The sequence below is a fragment of the Somniosus microcephalus genome, chromosome 15, assembly GCF_052327205.1.
Source record: "Somniosus microcephalus isolate GS21.2 chromosome 15, FLI_Smic_1.0, whole genome shotgun sequence".
Taxonomy (NCBI): Eukaryota; Metazoa; Chordata; class Chondrichthyes; order Squaliformes; family Somniosidae; genus Somniosus; species Somniosus microcephalus.
This window is the reverse complement of record NC_141001.1, coordinates 77630312-77654107: the sequence shown is the minus strand read 5'-3', so window position 1 is coordinate 77654107 and position 23796 is coordinate 77630312.

Sequence of the window (23796 nt, the reverse complement as noted above, 5' to 3'; positions counted from 1 at the left end):
CTGCCAGAGCTCCTCAAAACCCGGAGCTGTGGGCTGCTGACTTGGGATCTCTAATTCCCTAGCCAGCCTTTCCCTGGGTGTTGCCTGTGGGGCGGTTTGATTTGGGCTGCCAGTAAAATCCAGCTGACCTGCCTTCGGGCTGATCATGCAAATCATTCCCCTTGCTGCCTTTAAAGCCACGTTAAGACTTTCTATCTCTGCCCTACAGGGGCCATGATCTGCTTCACCAAACCTGGCATTCTCTTCCCGCAGTCTCATCTCACTGTCCCTCGCCTCTGTGACTTCCTGCACAAGGCGCTCTATAAATGCCTGGCATTTCGTGACCTCTAGTGTGAGGCGTGCATTCTCTTCCCGCACCCTCATACCACTAGCTCTGGCCTCTTTAAACTCCTCCTGCTCTCCCATCACACCCTTCCTAACCCAGCCACCTATACCCCGATAGGTGAGCCTACACGCTGCTGCTAACATTCGCAGGGCTACCCACATACTGAAAGCAAGAAAGACAATAACTGATGCTTTCTCTAGATCCAGACCACTTATCATATCAAAACTGCCTCCACTCCTACCTGGCTCGCCATTGTAAGGATTCCGGGGGGCTTCTTTAAACTGGTTTAAGGTAATCTACCTGGCTAGCAGTCTTTTTGCTGCTGCACTCTCAACCAATTTTAAAACAGTGGTTTCGAATCACTACCCCTCCTTTAGTTCTGAGTGGAGGAACTTATAATTAATGATATTAAAACGGAACACGTGGTTTGGATGAGAGAAAAACATCAAGCTTTATTAACTAAAAGAAACTATAATCACAATATCAAACTATCCCACACGAGCACAGTAAAATTGTAAAACTATACAGCAGGGGGGTTGCAGACGGTGAAAACGAGGGGTACAATGGCTACAATGTTATTTAAACAATCTTAGCAATTCCCTTAAATCACCATCCCCCCCTTAACTCCTGCTAGGTTGCCTTGTTGAGGAGTCAGAAACTCTGCTGACATGTGGTCCAGCGAAGAGAGAGAGAGAGAGAGAGAGAGAGAGAGCTCACCTATCGTCCCAGGAATTCAAGAGCCAAGAGCCAAGAGTCAAGAGAGCGAGCTGGCTGCTCAGCCTTTTTTTATACCTGGTGAGCCCCTCACATCCTGCCTTACAAGGGCTGTGTGCAAAATTAACCCCAAAGCTGTGATAGGCTAACTCAAAGTGGTTAGATTGAGTTAATGTGATTTTCAGAGCTCCCTTTGCTGAAACAAAAGGGAGATACATCTGCTCTATAGTCCAGTACTGGGTGATTGGAAACCCATTCAAGATACAAAGAGTCTCTTCTGCAGTTTAGGTGTATCCACTCGATATACAAACAAATGCTAATAGCATTCAATTGCTTTATAAACAAAGCAATGTCCTTTGTCTTCATTGAACCTTACTTCCAGACACAGAAAGCTGCATTCCAAACCTCTTTTGTCATTCGGCCATGTGGTGTGACAGCCATTTTATCCCTGGAAATTTAAAAAGCACATTGCCCAGGGATACTTTAATCAAAAACATGAATCTTCAGAACTGTAAATTATTGCGAATTCTTACACGTAACCCTGTAAGTTCCTCATTCTCAAGCACCTGTCCAACTCCCTTTTAAAATTATTTATAGAATCAGCTTCCGACCACATTTTCAGGTAGAGCGTTCCAGATCCTGACAACTCTCGGAGTAAAGTTATTTCTCCTCAGCTCCCCTTTAGAGTTTTAGCCAATGATTTAAAATCTATGACCTCTGGTTATTGACTGACTTGCCAGAGGGAATAGCTTTTCTCTATCTACTCTATCAAAACCTCTCATCATCTTGAAAACCTCCATTAGAGGTGTCAGCTGTGGCTCAGTTGGTAACACCCTCAACTTTGAGTCAGAAGGTTGTGAGTTCAAGTCCCACTTCAAAGACTTGAGCACAAAGTTATAGGCTGACACTCCAGTGCAGTGCTGAGGAAGCGCTGCACTGTCAGAGGTGCCATCTTTCGGATGAGATGTTCAACCGAGGCCCTGTCTGCCCTCTCAGGTGGATGTAAAAGACCCTATGGTACTATTTCGAAGAAGAGAAGGGGAGTTATCCCTGGGGTCCTAACCACTATTTATCCCTCAATCAACATCACTGAAACAGATTATCTGGTCACTATCACATTGCTGTTTGTGGGAGCTTGCTGAGCGCAAATTCGCTGCTGCATTTCCTACATTACAATAGTGACTACACTTCAAAAAAAGTACTTCATTAGCTGTAAAGTGCTTTGGGACATCTGGTGGTCATTAAAGCTGCTATATAAATGCAAGTCTTTCTTTTTCTTTTCACCTCTTAATCTTCTCTGTTCCAAGGAGAACAGTCCCAACTTTTCTAACCTCTCCTCATAACTGAATTCCCTCATCCCTGGTAACAACCTGGTAAACCTCCTCTGTACCCTTTCTAAGGACTTTACATCTTCCTGATGTGTGGTGCCCAAAATTGCCCACAATACTTCAGCTGAGGCCTAACCAGTGATTTATAAAGTTCTAGTGTGATCTCTTTGTTTTATATTCTATTCCTCTATTTATAAACCCAAGTAACCCATATGTGTTTGTAACCACCTTATCAACTTGCCCTGCCACCTTTAAGGATTTGTGTATATGGACACCAAAGTCTCTTTGCTCATCTATATTTTTCAAAATCATGCAATTTATAGTATACTGGCTTTCCGTATTCCTCCCAAAGTGCATCACTTCATGCTTCCCCACATTGAACTCTATCTGCTATGCTTCTGCCCATTTCACCATCCTGTCTATGTCATCCTGAAGCTATCACTATCCTCCTCACTATCTACTACTTCAGTAAGTTTCGTATCATCTGCAAACTTCATAATGTTTCGCCCTACACCCGAGTCTAGGTCATTTATAAAAACTGAAGAGTAATGGACCCAAAACAGGCCTTTGGGGAACATCATGCAAACCACCTCCCAGTCTCAAAAGCATCCATCCACCACAATCCTTTGCATCCTGTCACTGAGACAATTTTGTGTCCATACCGCCACTTATCCCTTAATTCCATGGGCTGCCATCTTCTTAATAAGCCTCTTATGTGGCACTTTGTTGAATGCTTTCCAAAAGTTAATAGATACAACATCTATTGCTCTACCTCAATCAACCTTCTCTGTTATCTTATCCAATAGTTCAATCATGTTAGTAAGACATGATTTGACTTTATCAACTCCATGCTGGCTCTCCTTGATTAACCCATGCCTTTCCAAATTAAAGTATATTTTGTCCCTGATAATGGTTTCCAATAACATTCCCACCACTGATACTAGGCTGACTGGCCTTTAGTTTCCTGGTTTGTCACTCTCCCCTTTCTTGAATAGTGGTATAACATTAGCAACCCTCCAGTCATCCAGCACTACTCCTGTATCCAAAGAGGATTTTTTTTTAATGTGTTTATGGGATGTGGGCGTCACTGGCAAGGCCAGCATTTATTGCCCATCCGTAATTGCCCTTGAGAAGGTGGTGGTGAGCTGCCTTCTTCAACCGCTGCAGTCCGTGTGGTGAAGGTACTCCCACAGTGCTGTTTGGTAGGGAGTTCTAGGATTTTGACCTAGTGATGATGAAGGATCGGCAATATACTTCTAAGTCAGGATGGTGTGTGACTTGAAGGGGAACTTGGAGGCGGTGGTGTTCCCATGCGCCTGCTGCCCTTGTCCTTCTAGGTGGAAGAGGTAGCGGGTTTCAGAAGTGCTGCCGAGAAAGCCTTAGCGAGTTGCTGCAGTGCATCTTGTAGATGGTACACACTGCAGCCACGGTACGCTGGTGATGGAGGGAGTGAATGTTTAAGGTGGTGGATGGGGTGCCAATCAAGTGGGCTGCTATGTCCTGGGTGGTGTCGAGCTTCTTGAGTGTTGTTGGAGCTGCACTCATCCAGGCAAGTGGAGAGTATTCCATCACACTCCTTACTTGTGTCTTGTAGATGGTGGAAAGGCTTTGGGGAGTCAGGAGGTGAGACACTCACTGCAGAATGCCCAGCCTCTGACCTGCACTTGTTGCCACAGTATTTATGTGGCTGGTCCAGTTAAGTTTCTGGTCAATGGTGACCCCCAGGATGTTGATGGTGGGGGATTTGGCAATGGTAATGCTGTTGAATGTCAAGGGGAGGTGGTTAGACTCTTGTTTGTTGGAGATAGTCATGACCTGGCACTTCTGTGGTGCAAATGTTACCTGCCACTTATCAGCAAAAGCCTAAACATCGTCCAGGTCTTTTTGCATGCGGGCATGGACTTCTTCATTATTTGAGGAGTTGTGAATGGCGCTGAGCACTGTGCAATCATCAGCGAACATCCCCATTTCTGACCTTAGGCTAGAGGGAAGGTCATTGATGAAGCAGCTGAAGATGGTTGGGCCTAGGACACTGCCCTGAGGAACTCCTGCAGCGATGTCCTGGGGCTGTGATGATTGACCTTCAACCACCACAACCATCTTCCTTTGTGCTAGGTATGACTCCAGCCAGTGGAGCATTTTCCCCCCAATTCCCATTGACTTCAGTTTTACTGGGGCTCCTTGATGCCACACTCGGTCAAATGCTGCCTGATGAAAGATTGTGACCAATGCCTCTGCTATTTCTATCTTTGCTTCTATCAGCAACCTAGGATATATAGTTCCACAAATATCCAGAATGGACAATAAAATTGAAAATGGAGGTATATTTTCATATTTCTGTTAAATGCATTGGCTTGCGGGGCCGAATGGCCTACTCCTGCTCCTATCTTCTATGTTTCTATGTTTCTATGAATTGTTTCAAACCTTTCCTTCAGTCTATCATTTATCACTCAAGAAACAGGAATTGCAAGAGTTTAAATCAGCTGTCTTACTCATCGTCATCACAGCTGTACATATTGGGAATTCTAGTACTACTGGCAACTATTCCAGGGGTAAACTCTATGAGCTTCTCTATCTAAATGTATAAGAAGAAAAAAACAGCATTTTTTTGTCTCAATGTCTATGGGTTACCAACACTGGTCCTGTTTGTGGCCACAACTGATGCTTAACTTCAGAGATTCATGACCTGTCACTCTTAACATTAGGACCTACATTAAATTGCTTATATATTGGTTTTCTTCATCTCTTGGGAACTGGGTAGTTCAATTGAATTTCAGAAGAATAGCCCTTACAAGACCTCTTGGTTGATCTTTCCTTGCCTTCCAGGCCACAATTTCAATGGGGTTTCTTTCTACTGCTTCTCACCATAGTTACACTAGGTAAAATGGGACCGGTCCCATCAGAGGGAAAATGGACCACTGGAGGCCGCTGTCGAAAAGGTAAGCAAAATGTTTTTTTACATTCATTAATGTGGAGCCACAAGCAGCAGGAATGCTTCTCCTGGCTCCACAGCAATACCGCGGGTCACTGTTGTCCCACACTCCCCCCCTCCTGCTCCCCCCCATCCCTCAGGTCCTGCCCATGGATCGACTCCATGTCACAGCCAGCCAAATTTCCCAGGTCCCCAACCGGAAAACTACAGCATTCATTTTGGAGGCCCAAGATGATGTACGAAGCCCAATTTGGAGAGAGTGAGCCTCAGGCCAACATCTTCAATATCCCTGGCATGCCGGCTTCTGGCACAGAACCAATTTCTCGACCTATATACTCGTTGATGCTCCCTTAGATTGACGAAGTCATCTGTAGTTCACCAATAGATAATCAGTACTGTAATGCTTCTTCCACAGGCTACCAGGGAAATTGCACACTGATTTCATGGACATACAAAAGTTAATGCCACCCACTCCAAAAAGAAAGTCAATGTAGATTTTGGATGCAAATTTCATTCTTTACATTAGTTGAATATATGGGGGAATTTATAATTAAGTTCCTATGGATAATACATTATAGGCAAATAAAACTTTATCCTCAATCTACATTACAACAGTGGCTACACTTCAAAAGTACTTAATTGGCTGTAAAGCATTTTGAGACATCCAGTGGTTGTGAGAGGCGCTATATAAATGCAAGTCTTTCTTTTACTTTTTATCTTTGTTGTAAATTGAGCTGTAGACTTCTAATGAAGGGATATGCTGGTAAAGGATGACAAATAAATTTAAATTGATTTGTGTTTACAGCAACAACATCAAGTTACATTTGGGAAAAATTCAGCATCGCCCCGTTTGGGGCGCCATTATCGACCGTGCGCAAAGTTTAGCGCCTGGCGCTAATTATCGCCTTCGACGGCAAATTTGGCTTTTATCGCCCCTGGAGGTGATTGGAGCGCTAAATCTGGCGTTTCACACCTGTCTTAAGGCGCAAAGGCCGAGCAGCGAGGCGCTACCTCAGAGCGCTGGCGAAGCAAGGAAGGGCAAATCAAAATGAACCTGCAAAGTGCTGCTCAGTACCCAAAACCCCTTCACACAGCATTGAATCTCTCCAGAAGTCTCTCTCTCTCTCAGAATGCGTGGTGCAAAAATGCCACCAACAAAAAAAGGCAGGAAGCGGTCGCCTTTAATAGCGCTCCCCTAGTCCCTTTCTGACTGCAAAACGCTCCCCTCAACCTATCGTTGCTAGCGGCAGGCGGTAAGGCAGGGGGTGCCACTCAATATCGGGTCCGGGGCGCTACCGGGGCGTTGCGCACTCGACTGACGTCACGATCTGCCGGCGCAGGAGATCGTGGCGGTAGTGTTTAGCGCTGCCGCAAAATGTCTAGTTAATTTTGCGAGTGGTGCAAACATCACCACACCCGGGCGCTAACGGGAGGTGCAAACAACTGAATTTTTCCCCCCGTGTCTTTAACACAGTGAAGCATCCCAAGGCACTTCACAGGAGAGTAATCAGACAAAAATTGACACCAAGCCAAAGAAGCTGACATTAAAATAGGTGAACAAACACTCGGTCAAAGAGATAGGTTTTAAGGAGCGTCTTAAAGGAGGAGAGAGAGATGGACAAGTGACGAAATTTGGGGAGGGAATTCCAGATATTAGGACCTAGACTGCTGAAGGCACGGCCACCAATAGTGGGGTGAAGGAAGTGGAGAATACACAAGGGACCAGAGTTGAAGGTAAGGAAAGATCTTGGAGGGTTGTAGGGCTGAAGGAGATTCTACTTCTTAGGCAGTCCCTCGGAACCGAGGATGACTTGCTTCCATGCTTAAAATGAGTTCTCAGGTTACTGATGAGTCCAATGCGGGACCTACAGTCTCTGTCACAGGTGGGGCAGACGGCGGTTGAAGGGGCGGGTGGGTGGGGTGCTTGGGTTGATGTGCACTCCTTCCGCTGTTTGTGCTTAGCTTCCGCTTGCTCCCGACAAAGAGACTCGAGGTGTTCGGCGCCTTCTCAGATGCTTCTCCTCCACTTTGTGCGGTCTTGGGCCAAGGATTCCCAGATGTCAGTGGGGATGTTGCACTTTTTCAAGGAGGCTTTGAGGGTGTCCTTGAAGCATTTCCTCTGCCCACCTGGAGCTCTCTTGCCATGTCGGAGCTCCGAGTAGAGCGCTTGCATTGGGAGTCTCGTATCGGGCATGTGGACGATGTGGCCCATCCATCGGAGCTGATCGAGCGTGGTCAAAGCTTTGATGCTGGGTATGTTGGCCTGAGCGAGAACACTGACTTTGGTGCGCCTATCCTGCCAATGGATTTGCAGGATCTTGTGGAGGCTGCATTGGTGGTACCTCTTAAGTGCTTTCAGGTGCCTGCTGTACATGGTCCATGTCTTTGGAGCATAAAGTAGCCCATGAGCTTGGTGCTGGGTTTGAGGTCCTGGTCGTCAAACACTCTCTTCCTCAGGTGACTGAAGGCTGCACTGGCACACTGAAGGTGGTGTTGGACTTCGTCATCGATGTCTGCCTTTGTTGACAGTAGGCTCCCGAGGTATGAAAACTGATCCACATTGTCCAAGGCCTCGTCATGGATTTTGATAATCGGGGGGCAGTACTGTGTGGCGGGGGCAGGTTGGTAGAGGACCTTTGTCTTATGGATGTTTAGTGTAAGGCCCATGCTCTCGTATGCTTCAGTGAAGGTGTTGATGATGGTTTGGAGTTCAACCTCAGAGTGTGCGTAGACGCAAGCATCGTCTTCATACTGTAATTCAATGACAGAGGATGGGACGGCCTTGGCTCTGGACTGGAGGTGAGAGGTTGAACAGTTTCCCGTTTGTCCTGTAAATTAGCTCCACTCCAGCGGTGAGCTTACTGAGGGTGAGATGGAGCATTGCTGCCAGGAAGATCGAGAAGAGCATTGGTGCAATGACACAACCTTGCTTGGTCCCGGTCCATACGTGAATTGGGTCTGTGGTGGATCCATTGGTCAGGATCATGGCTTGCATGTCGTTGTGAAGCAGGCGGAGGATGGTGACAAACTTTTGAGGGCAGCCGAATTTGAGGAGGACACTCCATAATCCCTCATGGTTGACAGTATCGAAGGTATTTGTGAGGTCAAAGAAGGCCATGTACAGTGGTTGGTGCTGTTCCCTGCATTTCTCTTGCAGTTGATGCGCGGTGAAGATCATGTTCATTGAGCCCCTTAGTGGGTGGAATCCGCATTGCAACCCTGGGAGGAGCGCTTCAGCCACTGGGAGAAGGCGATTGAGGAGGATTCTTGCATGGATGAGATTTTCAGCAGCAGATGGGCTGTGGCAGGTGTGACTCGGGCAATATTACTGAGATGGAAATAGGCAGCCTTTGTGGTGGGGAGGATTTGAGTTGGAAGTTCAGCTCCAGATCCAATAGGACACTGAGGTTGCAAATGGCTTGGTTCAGCCTAAGACCGTGGCTAGGGTCGGGTATGGAATCGGTGAATATGGAACGGAATTTGTGGCAGGAGCTGAAAACGATGACTTAGGTCTTCCCAGTGTTGAATTGGAGAAAATTTTGGGCTCATCCAAGACTGGATGTTGGACAAGCAGTCTGACAACTCAGAGGCATTGGAGGGGTTGGGAGAGTTGGTGGTGAGGTAGAGCAGGTTACCATCAGCATACATGTGGACCCTGACGTTGTGTCTTCAGATAATGTTGCCGAGGGGTAGCATGTGGCTGGGAACTAGAATCATAGAATCATAGAAAGTTACAGCACAGGAGGAGGCCATTTTGGCCCATCGTGTCCGCGCCGGCCAACAAAGAGCTATCCAGCCTAATCCCACTTCCCAGCTCTAGGTCTGTAGCCCTGCAGGTTAGAGCATCCCAAGTGCACATCCGAGTACTTTTTAAATGTGGTTAGGTTTTCTGCCTCTAACACCCTTTCAGGCAGTGAGTTCCAGACCTCCACAACCCTCCGGGTGAAGAAATTTCCCCTCAAATCCCCTCTAAACCTTCCACCAATTACTTTAAATCTGTACCCCCATGGTTTTTGACCCCTCTGCTAAGGGAAATAGGTCCTTTCTATCCACTTTATCTGTGCCCCTCATAACTTTATACACTTCAATAAGGTCTCCCCTCAGCCTCCTTTGTTCCAAGGAAAACAAACCCAGCCTATCCAGTCTTTTCTCATAGCTAAGATTCTCTACTCCCAGCAACATCCTTGTAAATCTCCTCTGTACCCTCTCTAGTGCAATCACATCTTTCCTGTAATGTGGTGACCAGAACTGCATGCACTACTCTAGCTGAGGCCTAACTAGTGTTTTATACAGTTGAAGCATAACTCCCCTGCTCTTGTATTCTATGCCATGGCTAATTCTGTATGCCTTTTTAACCACCTTATCTACCTGGCCTGCTACCTTCAGGGATCTGTGGACATGCACTCCAAGGTCCCTTTGTTCCTCTACACTACTCAGTGCCCTACCATTTAATGTGTATTCCCTTTCCTTGTTAGCCCTCCCCAAATGCATTACCTCACACTTCTCCAGATTGAATTCCATTTGCCACTGTTCTGCCCACCTGACCAATTTATTGATATCTTCCTGCAGTCTACAGCTTCCTTCTTCAGTATCAACCACACAGCCGATTTAAGTATCATTTGCAAACTTCTTAATCATACCCTCTATATTCAAGTCTAGATCATTGATATATACCACAAAAAGCAAGGGACCTAGTACTGAGCCCTGCAGAACCCCACTGGAAACAGCCTTCCAGTCACAAAAACACCCATCAACCATTACCCTCTGCTTCCTGCCTCCAAGCCAGTTTTGAATCCAACTTGACACTTTGCCCTAGATCCCATGGGCTTTTAACTTTGTGACCAGTCTGCCCAAGGGGCCCAAGGATAGAGGGTGCTTTCCTATCACTCTCACCACCATCATTACAAATGCAAGTAGCCCTGAGCCCTCACTGTGCAATTTCCATTTTTCAGCAATCATAGGCCAAAACTTCAAATCTTTGCCATCACTTTTGTTTAATGCAATCACAATCTGGATGACAAGTGCTACTTTTTCACACAATAAAATACCCAAGTAACTACCCTTGCTACTATTTGTGCATTAACTTCCTCTTACGCATGCTTCTATGTGGTGCTTCCCCTGTGACTTCAGCAGATGTAGAGGCACCTTGCTCACTTTGATGCCTCTATGCCCTGCTTAGACACCTTTGGTGGGCATTTCTGGTTTTGGGAGCCTGGGAGGACGCCTCCACAGTCTGTTCTCCCTGCAACTGTGCAGAGGCTGAGACGGACATTTCAGTTGGGTGTGGAATCTACGGCTCTGACCGAGGGCTCCGCAATGGCAAGGTCGTGTGAGCACTTGGAGAGGAGCCCACACATCCTTGTTGTTGGCCATCAACATCCCTCTCATGGGTCACCCACACTTCACTGCTAGCAAGTGGCTGGAGAGCACCTTGCTGCACATCAGTGGAGCCATGAAGACCCATCTCTGTACTGACAGTCCTCATAATGGGAACATCCATGTACCTCTGGTATCTCTTCTCAATAGATGCCCATCTATCCTCCATAGCAGACCATCTATTTAGAAGTGTCACCATGCTATGTTGAGTCTGCCGATTTATGTCCTCATATATTGGCCAGAAAAAGCAGTAAACCTGAGGATTGGGAACAGTTTAGGATACAGCAAAGGAGGACAAAGGGATTAGTTAAGAGGGGGAAAATAGAGTATGAGAGTAAGCTTGCAGGGAACATAAAAACAAAAGCTTTTATAGATATGTGAAGAGAAATAGATTGGTGAAGTCAAGCATAGGTCCCTTGCAGTCAGAATCAGAGGAATTTATAATGGGGAACAAAGAAATGGCTGACCAAATAAATGCATACTTTGGTTCTGTCTACACAAAGGAGGACACAAATAACCTTCCAGAGATGTCGGAGAACATAGGGTCTAATGAGAGGGAGGAACTGAATGAAATTAGTATTTGTAGGGAAATGGTGTTAGGGAAATTGACTGGATTGAAGGCCGATAAATCCCCAGGGCCTGATAATCTACATCCTAGGATACTTAAGGAAGTGGCCCTAGAAATTGTAGATGCATTGCTGGTCATCTTCCAAAATTCTATAGACTCTGGAACAGTTCCCATGGATTGGAGGGTAGCTAATGTTACCCCACAGTTCAAAAAAGGAGGTAGAGAGAAAACGGGGAATTATAGACCGGTAAGCCTGACATCAGTAGTGGGGAAAATGCTAGAGTCCATTATAAAAGATGTAATAGCAGAGCACTTGGAAAACAGTGACAGGATTGGACAAAGTCAACATGGATTTACAAAAGGTAAATCATGCTTGACTAATCTACTGGAATTTTTTGAGGATGTAACTGGTAAAATAGATAAGGGAGAACCAGTGGATGTGGTGTATTTGGACTTTCAGAAGGCTTTCGATAAGGTCCCGCATAAGAGATTAGTGTGTAAATTTAAGGCACATGGGATTGGGGGCAAGGTACTGACTTGGATAGAGAACTGGTTGGCAGACAGGAAGCAAAGAGTTGGAATAAACGGGTCTTTTTCCGAGTGGCAGGCAGTGACTAGTGGGGTACCGCAGGGATCGGTCCTAGGACCCCAGCTATTCACAATATGTATTAATGATCTCGACAAGGGAACTAGATGTAATATCTCCAAGTTTGCAGACAACACAAAGCTGGGTGGGTGTGTGTGCTGTGAGGAGGATTCTGAGAAACTCCAGTATGATTTGGACAGGTTGGGTGATTGGGCAGATGCATGGCAAATGCAGTATAATGTGGATAAATGCAAGGTTATCCACTTCGGTGGCAAAAACAAGAAGGCAGATTATTATCTGAATGGCAATACATTGGGAGAAGGGGAAGTGCAATGAGACCTGGGTGTCCTTGTGCACCAGTCGCTGAAGGTAAGCATGCAGATGCAGCAGGCGGTTAAGAAGGCAAATGGTATGTGGGCCTTCATAGCGAGAGGATTCGAGTACAGGAACAAGGATGTCTTGCTGCAGTTGTACAGGGCCTTGGTGAGACCACTCCTTGAGTATTGTGTGCAGTTTTGGTCACCTTATCTGAGGAAGGATGTTCTTGCCATGGAGGGAGTGCAGCGAAGATTCACCAGACTGATACCTGGGATGGCAGGACTGATGTATAAGGAGAGATTGGGTCGATTAGGCTTATACTCGCTGGAATTTAGAAGAATGATAGGGGATCTCATTGAAACATAACATTCTAACAGGAATATACAGACTCGATGCAGGAAGGATGTTCCTGATGGCCGGGGAGTCCAGAATCAGGGGCCACAGTCTAAAGATAAGGGATAAGCCATTCTAGGACTGAGATGAGGAGGAATTTCTTCACCCAGAGAGTGGTGAACCTGTGGAATTCTCTACCACAGAAGGCAGTTGAGGCCAATTCATTAAATATATTCAAGAAGGAGTTAGATATATTTCTTAAGGCTAAAGGGATCAAGGGATATGGGGAGAAGGCAGGGACAGGGTACTGAGTTTGGATGATCAGCCATGATCTCATTGAATGGCGGAGCAGGCTCGAGGGGCCGAATGGCCTACTCCTGCTCCTATCTTCTATGTTTCTATATTTCTATGAGGTTGCCACCCTCTCCATGCTGGCACGCTCATGCGCCATTGCCTCCACAATGGCAGTCCTCACGTTTGAGATGGACTTCTTCATTCTCTGCACACTCGCAGTTACCATGGATGCAAAACCTGTCAGAGACTCCTGCACTTGTTCCTGAAGTTCCAGCACCGCGCTCTTTCTGGATGGCCCCAGAGGCATAGCGTCTACATGCAGCTGAGCAGAGCTAGGAGCATCCTGCGACCTCCGACGAGGACTCTCCACTGCTGTGGCTGTCTCCACCATCTGCTGATGCTCACTTGTGAACTGTGATACACCAGGTGACAACACTACTCTATGTGGCGATCGGCCCACCGAGGTGTGAGTCTCTGCGCTGGTGCTGGGTGCACTGAGTTCTGGTGACACTGCACCCTCAGAGGCTCCAGGTTCATCTGAAGATTCATCTTCCTCTTCTTCCTGGATAGTGGGCAGGGGGGCAGTCAATGGTCCTGTGGGAGAGTAGAGGCATGAGTTAGACACCTGATATTTCGGTGGTAGACACATCCTATTGTGTCGATGATCAAAAGTCAATCTCTATGAACATTATTTGCCATTTCAGTCAATCGTGAAATCTTAAAGAGAGGGTTTAAAATGTTTTCTGTCACCTGCTTTATCTAATGAGCCCGTCTCTCCGTCCCCCACTTCCAGCTCCTCCCACCTCCAACTATCTCCTGAGCAGCCTCCTCAGCGCTTGTCAACATTGCAAGGGATGGTGGGCCTCCTCCTGTCTTCGCTCTCTCCCTCTTATTGTGGGCTATCCTTTCCTGCAAGGAGGAACACAAGTTGAGTTTCATCGAGATTGATGGAGTGAGTGTGAAGAATCCATAACATAGAAGCTTAGAGGGAGATCAGCGAACAACAAACTGCGTACCCAGACGGAGCTTTTATCGTCGCAGGGGACTTCAATCACATAAACCTAAAAACTGTACTACCGAAATTCCACCAGAATGTTTCCTGCCCCACAAGAGGGGAGAACACACTGGATCAAGTCTACACGAGCATTGTAGACGCTTATAAGGCCATTCCCTGCCCCCACCTTGGGAAGTCTGACCACCTCTCCCTGTTTCTAGCCCCGGCATACAAACCGCTCATCAAAAGAGGGAGAACATCAGTGAGAGCAGTGAAAGTATGGCGAGAGGGGGCAGTATCGGAGCTTCAGGATTGCTTCGAACGCACTGATTGGGGCATGTTTGCCCATAATGACATCGAGGAATACGCATCCACAGTGCTATTCTACATCAACAGCTGCGTCGAGGTCATCACGACCCATAAAAATATCAGGACATACCCCAACCAGAAACCCTGGATGAACGGAGAGGTCCGCTCACTGTTGAAAGCACGCGACGCAGCATTTAAATCTGGCGACGCGGCGGCTTACAGTGCAGCTAGGACCAACCTAAAAAAGGGTATCAGGACTGCCAAAAGGAAACAGACACTGCGGATAGAGGATCATTTCCACAACAACTCGGACCCCCGGCGCATGTGGCAAGGCATCCAGTCCATCACTGACTACAAGGGCAAAAACACCAGCCCCCCGGTTAGCGATGCCTTCCTTCCGGAGGAGCTTAACAACTTCTACGCTCGCTTCGACAGGGACAACAGGGAGCCGGCTACCAAAGCCTTGCCACCCCCGGAAGACCAGGTGCTCACTCTGTCGACCTCCGACATAAGGGGTGTTCTACGCGGAGTGAACACACGAAAGGCTGCTGGACCGGATAGCATCCCTGGATGGGTACTCAAGGAATGTGCTGATCAGCTGGCTGATGTCTTCACCGCCATCTTCAATCTGTCATTGGCCCAGGCAGTAGTCCCTACATGCTTCAAGACCGCTACCATTATTCCTGTGCCAAAACAAACGGCTGTGACGTGCCTGAACGACTATCGACCTGTCGCACTCACACCCATCATAATGAAGTGTTTCGAGAGACTGGTCCTGGCTCACATCAAAGCCAGTGTTCCCGCCTCTCTTGACCAACACCAGTTTGCCTATCGTGCAAACAGATCAACGGAGGATGCAATCACAACTGCTCTACACTCGGCACTGAATCACTTAGATGGTAAGGAGACCTACATCAGAATGCTGTTCATAGACTACAGCTCAGCATTCAACACTATCGTCCCCAACAAGCTGGCCACCAAACTCCAAACTCTTGGCCTGAACACTTCCCTCTGCAACTGGACCCTGGACTTCCTAACAAACAGACCCCAGTCTGTCAAATTAGGTAACCACACCTCCCCCCCCCTGACCCTGAACACGGGGGCCCCACAAGGATGTGTGCTGAGCCCCCTCCTCTACTCCCTCTTCACCCACGACTGTGTGGCTGTTCATGGTTCCAACACCATCATCAAGTTTGCGGATGATACCACGGTAGTAGGCCAGATCACCAACAACGATGAGTCAGCCTACAGGGAGGAGGTCCAGCATCTCATGAAGTGGTGCGCCGATATCAACCTGGCCCTTAACATCAAGAAAACCAAAGAAATCATTGTGGACTTCAGGAAGTCTAAAGGCGGAAGTCACACCCCCATCCACATCAATGGGGCTGTGGTGGAAAGGGTGGACAGCTTTAAGTTCCTCGGAGTCCACATCACGGAAGACCTCTCCTGGTCCCTCAATACCTCCTCTCTGGTGAAGAAGGCCCAGCAGCACCTATATTTCCTAAGGAGGCTGAAGGGATGTAACCTGTCACCCCTGATCCTCTTTAACTTTTACCGCTGCACAATAGAGAGCATCCTGACAAACTGTATCATAGTATGGTATGGCAGCTGTAGCTACTATGACCGGAAAGCCCTGCAGCGGGTAGTCAAAACTGCCCTACGCATTACCGGCACCCGGCTACCGACCATAGAGCACATATACCAGAAACGCTGTTTACGGAGGTCACGGTCCATCATCAAAGACCCTACCCACCCTAGCCACAGTCTGTTCACCCTCCTGCCATCTGGGAGATGCTACAGATGCATTTGCACCCGTACGACCAGATTTAGGAACAGCTTCTTTCCCAGGGCTGTCATCCTACTGAACTCCACAAATAAACTCTAAAGCCTGCACATCTGCCAATGCACTTTATTATGGTTATGTTTATGTTAATGTATTACAAGCCAAATGTATGTTGAATGTTTAAATGTCTTAATCTAAATGTACACTCTCGGGAGCCGCAAGCCTACATTTCATTGTACTGCACTTGTGCACTAACAATGACAATTAAAGTTGATTTGATTTGATTTGATTTGATTTGATGAAGTGAGGTGCCAAGAGGAAGCTAGCTCCCTGTGCGTTGTTAGTTGTTGTCATTGCATAACAGTGAGAGCAAGTGTGAGGGCTACATAGTAGGATGGGGAAGTGATTATGTACATAGAGAGAGAGGGATAGGTAAGGGTGCAATGGAAGTAAGGGTAAGGTGGGATGTGGAGGAGCAGGCTGACAATGCCGAGTGCTGATGAGAAGAGAAGGGAAGCAGACTGAAGTAAAGTGTGATGTGATACTCACTTTGGATGGGTGCTGAAGATCATTGCAGCGTTTTCGGCACTGGACCCATGTGCGTGAGCAAACTGACCTAGCGCTGACCTCCTCAGCAATTCACAGCCATGCTGCCTTTGTCTGCTGAGGAGGATTCCTCCAGCCATCACGAGGGAACAGAATGTCCCTGCGCCCTCTTACTACCTCCACAAGAGCTTGGAGAGAGTCTTCAGCAAATCTTGGCGAAGCCTTTGTCCTTGCAGTAGTCATCATGAGCTGGACGATTCCCAGAGCAGCAGAAACCAAATGAGAAGCTAGGGCTGCATGGAGCCCTTTAAAATCAACTGAATGAGTGACGTCAGCAGAGGCGAGCAGCAGACCCGATCCCACTCACTGGGCCGGGTAGCGCACACGGCAACCTTAATAAGGCCACTTAACTCAAAATCTATATTGGGGAGCGGCTAAACGCATCAGCAGGACCGGAACCCACCTCACCAGGCAACCTAACTCCAAACCGCCTCCTCCATTAAATTCGAGGTCTTAACTTCTGGTGGGTGGAGCCATGCACTGGACATCATCTTGCAAAGGATGGTAACTTTCGGATGAGCCGTTAAACTGAGGCCCCGTCTGCCCTCTCAGATGGACATAAAAGATCCCAGGACACTATTCAAAGAGCAGGGGATTTCTCTTTGGTGTCCTAGTCAATATTTATCCCTCAATCAACACCACTAAAACAAATGAGCTGATCATTTATCTCAATGCTGTTTGTGGGACCTTGCTGTACGCAAATTGGCTGCCACGTTTCCCACATTACGACAGTGACTACACTTCAAAAGTATTTAATTGGCTGTAAAGTGCTGTGGGACATTCTGAGGTTATAAAAGGCATTATATAAATGCAAGTCTTTATTTATATAACTATAACATTTAGTGACATTTCAGTCATGGGTTGTGTTTAACAACAAGCATATACATTTCCTAAAGATCTTGCTCATTGTATCACTTAGTGCTTTTGTATGCCACAACAACTAATGTTTGTGTTGTTTGTGGTTATTTGACTAATAAGACATACTTTGCTTAACAAGATCCTCTCAAATACTTGCGTATAGCTTTCAAACACAGTCGCACTGCAATTAAACATTCTTTCATTCCCGCAGCAGTTGTGCCCAATTCTCCCATTAAGTCAATAAACAAAATTATATCCAACATGAATGCAAGACTCTACTTCAGCATCATCTCTGTGTTTAAATAATGTATTTTTTCCAAAAAAATAACTATTAGCATTCAGGGGAAAGGTCACTCTCTGTCACAATACTGTTTGTTGTAATTGTACAGTAGATATTGCTAACACTAATTAAAGGTTAGTCTCCCATAATTTATGCTTTCAAGTGCACATCAGAGTTGCCCACTCCAATCTGCTATTGGGAGGTAGAATGGCCCCAAGAAACCCTCAAGGAGCCATCTTGCCTCAGAAAAGGTAACTGATCCTCTCCAGGAGCTTTGTCAGCTTTGTTGCCATTCAGAAGGCCGCAAAGGAATAATATCAATCCCCCTGCACCCCCTACAGGAATTTAAAGGGCCAGTCAGGGTGTAATTCCAACAAAACTGGGGTTTGCTCCAAAGTTAAGGCCCCTCCTGGACAGGAGCGCTACTTTTAGTGCCCCAAAGAAATTAGCGCCCTCCGTGACCTAAATTGAGAGGTAGCGCCCCAAGAGGGAAGCGGGGCACTACTGGAAGTACCCCGCCTCCCTCTTGAGGCGCTGCGAGGGAATATTGCGGCGCTATGTATTGCAGGCCTTCCTCCACTTCTTAAAGGGGAGGAGCCTTGCGCAGCATGACCCAGGGCCAAGCTGGGCTACCAGGGATCGGAATGCCGGCAAAAGAGCCCGGCACTCAAGAGAAGTGCTGGGCTCATGGAGCGCAGCCGGCGCTCCGCGGGGGAGGGGGGGTGGGTAAGGTGGCCAGGGACGGCAGCGGAGGCAGGTGCTGGCAGGCGGCCAGCAACAAAAATGGCCGCCCTTCACCTCGCCTTTAAATAGCGCTGCCCCAGCTGCAGGTAGGCCCCCCTGACCCCGTCAGACATAGCGTCCAATGGTAACTACCAAAGATCGCAGCCGGGGTGCTGCGCATGGTGATGACATCATCGCCGGTGGTGCAGCACCGTGGGGCGCTAATGGTTAGTGCTGCTGCTAACCTCATGCTGAATTTCGCGGGAGGCGTTGGCGGCATCGCGCCCAGGCGCGAGTTGATTTGCGCCCCGTTACTAACGGGAGGCGCAAAACAACCGAATTTTTCCCCCTAAGTCTTCTGTCTTTTCCCACTCCAGGAATTTGGGGGCCTAAGAAACATTCAGATTTAAATTTATTTTTCAGATTTTGCATTTTTCAGGTTCTGCTTCAGGATGCTTGGAGATGTCATTGAATATGACAATGCAGAGGCATTAATGGTTTCAAATAATGTGGCGATAAAGGTGTTTGAAATCCTAATGTATACATATTAGGCAAAATTAAGAAAAAATGTGAACAGATATTGTCTCCATTTCAATTAATAAGCAATATACAGTAGTAGAAGTTCTAGCAAAATCAAATCCAGAAGTTGCAATTATTTTATTTCACTGAAAACATATCCTCTGTTTTTAAGCAGGGACTTTAATATAACTGTATAGTAAATAACTATTACAAATATCTTTTACTGCTTATGTATTTAACCCTTATTGGGAATAAATAATTTGTTACATCTCCTCTCCTTCTAAATTGAGCTTTATTGTAATGTATGATCTCTTGTGAAATGCATAGACGGATTTGAATTGGCTTATGTTTAGCCTTATTTGCATAAATCTAATAACAATGACCTTTGAATTATAATTAAATGAGTTCGATAGGTGACCTTTAAGTAACATAAGCTTTTTCCCCAGACCCCATCACTCCTTGTCATGCCTATGAAAGATGGTTCATTAAGAACCAATATCTTCATCAAACTTAATAAAATTGGGCATTCAGCAATGAAAGGGCTGTCCAGTGTCTAAGTACCTTGCAAGCAGCTACAGCCATGCAACCACAGTCAATGCATTATAAATTTTAGAGGAAACTCTTTGTCACACGCATACTTTGCTCCTCTGCTTGGTGTAGGGATATGTTGGGTGGACTAACCTTGGCAGATTTATTGATACCTGAAAGCATCTGCCTCCGTGTGTATGGCACGGTGCTGCAGGCATTCATGATTGGCGCCAGCTCCGCCCAGGCACTCTTTTCCAGTGGAGAGAGGACCCAGGAGTGCCAAGCAAGGCAAGCTTTCTTTGGCACACCTTTTGCAACAGTAAATAAAGAAAGAACTTGCATTTACACACTGCCAGATTGTGTCCTCAGTATGTCCCAAAGTATTGGGGAATCAATGGATTACTTTTGAAGAGTAGTTACTGTTATGAGGCAAACACAGCAGCCAATTTGTGCACAGCAAAATCCCATAAGCAGCAAATGAATGACTAGATAATCAGTTTTTGGCGGCGTTGGTTGAGGGAGTTCTGACTGCGGAGCAGGAGAAACCTCAAGGAAATTCAACCCCAATAGATTTTCACAATATTCTTATGTTGTTTTCATCTCACTGTACAAGCACCTGCAGAGTTCACAGTGATATGGTGGCATCTGTCATACATATTCAATACTGATATTATCCAAGCTCCTGGTTTGCCAGAAACTGACAGATCTGCAGTCCTCTATAGGGAATCCACTATTTTCAGATATGGCAGAAACTGAAAGACTATTAGCTGATACCTTTGCCTTGCCAAGTAAGAATTAGTACTGCGTAGTATTTGAAGAGATTGACATTTCTTCTTGCCAATCGGAGGAGGAATCAGCCCAAGGAACTTACATAGCTGAATCAGGGGGCGCGACTTTAATTCCCAAGGCGGGTTGGAGTCGGGATGCATGGTGGGCGGGTTTGGGAGCCACTTCCGGCGGGATCAGCTACAGATGTCTGATTTTGAATCAATGAGCTTGTTAATTTCACGGAGGCGCGCTGGCCAGTCCAATGAGTGCGATCGGGTCAGCTGGTCGCCTCTGATGATGTCATAATAGCAGCTGCGTTTAAAACCGCCATCTCACCTAAGCCTTTTCATTGTGGTTTCCTGGACTTGATTTAAACACAATGGCCCAGAAATTCGGGTCGGGGGCTTCCCACGGATGTAAGCCCCTGACCTGCACTTACCTTGTGCGCCGGCAGTTGAGCTGTAGGGCCCCGTGGAATTCCGCTCCGGGGCCTGGCCCAGCTGCCGGCGCGCTGTGCTTGCATGTCCCAGGGGCGTAGTTAGTGCAATGCGTCCCCTGGGATCACGTGAGCCATGGGCAGCCAATCGGAGGAGGGAAAAGCCCATTCATAAGCTTATAAATACTACGGGCCCCAAAATAGCAGTAAGCCTTCAAATATATATATTTTTTAAAATCACACTTTTTAAATAAACTATAAATTACATTAAATAACTATTTTAAACAATAATTTAAATTTTTGAAAAAAATAATTTTATATTCTAACGGGGCTAAAAATAAACTTACCTTGCTTTAAAGTATTTAAAAATAATAAACCTGTGGAAAAATGTTTTAATTTTAATTAATTGACCACTTACCTTGCAAAAAGCAGGTCTTACACCTGCTTTTTAAATGTGTAAATGCTGCAGGCTTACCCTCCCGGGAAAACCTGTAAAAAAAAACTAACTTCAAAGCGCACGCGCAGCCTCTCCTGCGCGCGCGTTCGACCTCTGAACCCCTTCGTTCAGAGGATCGGAAGTGCCGGTTTCCCGCGCATGCGCAGTGCATGCAGAAAACCGGCACTTCCATTCGGCCTACGGGTGAGTACCCCATGCGTACTCACCTGTGGAGACCCGAATTTCTGGGCCAGTGACTTCGTCCAGAGGCAAGGCAGCTCCTCGTTTTAGTGATGGCACCCTCCAAGTTCTTGTGGATGCTGTCAGAGGGCGCAGGGAGATTCTCTTCCCTCCTGATGGCTGGAGGAAGCCTCCTCAGCAGACCAATGCAGCCTGGCTGCGCATTGCTCAGGAGGTGAGCGCAAGGTGCTTTTATGCACGGTCATGGATCCAGTGCCGAAAAAGGTTTAATGATCTTGTGCGAACATCAAAAGTGAGTATCCCATCTCACTTGACTTCACTCTGCTTCCCTTCTCTTCTCATCACCAGCACTCTACGTTGTAAGCCTCCTCCTTCACATCCCACCTTAGTCTTACTTCCCTTGCACCCTTTCCTATCCATCTCTGTCTCTGCACTGAATTATTTCAGCAGCCTGCCTATGCACCCCATAGACTTGCTCTCACTGTCATGCAGTGACAACAACTAACTGTAAGATTCGCAAAATTCCCACATTCTCCCAAGGTTATTAATAAAAGGGACCTTATGGACATTTTAAAAAGGGTACCCAAAGATGGCGTCCACACCTCGTGACCAAAAGCCTCTAAGATTTTAAAAGCTTGGACTCTGCAGCTCACAAGCAGCTTTGGGAAATCAAAACTTAAAATGCAGTTTCTGTGAAAAGGACTTTGTGTTTTGAAAGCCAGACAGCAAACATGGAATATGCATTACGTCAGATCGTAGACAGATCAAAACCAGGTAGGCCTATACTCGAGGCCATTAGGTTCTCTGCATAAATAATCGGAAACAGCTTATGGGAGCCATCAAGGCTGGATAGGCCGATCAAAATGCATTAATGACAATACAGCCCGGACATCAGGCCATTAGGTGCGGTAAACGGCCATCTAAAACCAGTTGACTTAGATTGCTTTAATCATTTAAAACAGCCCGCCAAAATTGAAACAATGAACTAACCTGATTTGGCGCACAGATAAGGGGCCATCGAAAAGAGTATAACTGTAGGCCCTTAGTATCAATCAATCTGCTAGCTCACTGCTGTCTTCTTCTCTCTGGTCGCTCTGCTCTGGTCAGGCTTGGGGCTGTCGCCACTCGCACTCGTGCCCTGGCCTCGTGGCGGGTCTCTCCTTGCTCCCCGCAGTAAGATTCCAGCAGTCAAGGACATCCATACCAACAGCAGGGGAGGGGAACGAGACCGGAGTCCATAGTCATCTGGGACACCCAGGCCGCAGAAAGGGGCGAGACGAAACTGAGCAGGTAGCCCAGGACTTGTATAGTAGCCATACGTGACAAGACGAATCGAGACGAAGAGTAAGGTAGACCCGACAAAGAGCAGAGAAGGACAGCAGAAGACGTATTAATTAAAAAACCCGAGCGCCGAGTTATAAGCTGACGCTCAGGGAAGAAAGTATCTGAGGACAGTGAGACTAAGTTGGCTGGGCGAACCCTGCAATTAAGCTGGCGCTTGGGGGCAAGCCTCTCGTTGAACACTGCCAATAAACGCAGGTGTCCACGCCATGACGAATATGTTGGCGTTCTAAGAATGAGTAGTAATATCTAAGCAGTAAAAACTGCTAATCATCTCATTGACGTAACGCTACTGCTGACGACCGCCCGAGGGAGAAGAAGAAGAGAACCCATTGTGACGAGACAACGACGGCAGCTGAGGAGAAGAAAGGTGTGTCACAGCAGCAGCTCCAGCATCGCACCCTGAGACCACGTGGCGACGGGGTACCTAAAAGGGCAGAAGGCCAAACATCAAAACCCTCATCCGTTAAAACAGCTGGCTTTGCTTTGGATTGGTGAGCATGAATTCTGGCCCCTCATAGCTTAATCTAGTTAGGTATAGGGGTGGGATAAGGATAAGGGGATTGTTAAAGTAGTTTTTTTCCCTCGATGTGCCGTGTGTTCCCCATTCCCTGTATAAGTATATTATTTTGTATTTGCCTGTTTTTTATACTAGTGACTTCTCATAAGACTGTTTTAATTTCTGTTTTAATAAAGTCTTGGTTTTTCTTACACCAAACCACTTGTCTACTCGAGTCTTTCTATATCGCCACCTGTACCTAAGTCCGGTGTCTAGAACCCAGGGGCGTGGGAGCAATTTGAACCGCTCAACAACAGTCAGGGGCATAACTGACTGGGCGCACGCGCCACCCGCCAACCCCTACAGAAAATGGCGACCACGGCAGGACACCAGCAACAGAGTTGCGATACAGTCGACAATGGTTCGGATGAGCAAACCATGATGGAGGAAAGGATTTCTGATTATGTGTTTAGCAAGGTGAATATCACTAAGAAGTGGATGACCACTCTGTTAAGGACTGGGTGTCCGGTAGATGCAGCAGCTAAGTGGAAAGAGGGAAAGGAACACAAGAAGTCCTTAGAGAAGGCAGTTTGGCTGATGTGTTTTAAAAAGCAGGTCTAGCTTTTGGACAGGCTCGTTGCAGCACAGGCAGCCGAGTTAAGGGAGTCAACCCTGGAGATCCAGGATAAGGCTCTAGCAGGGGAGAAGCTATTGGTAGCTTTGCAGGCCTTGAATCAGGAG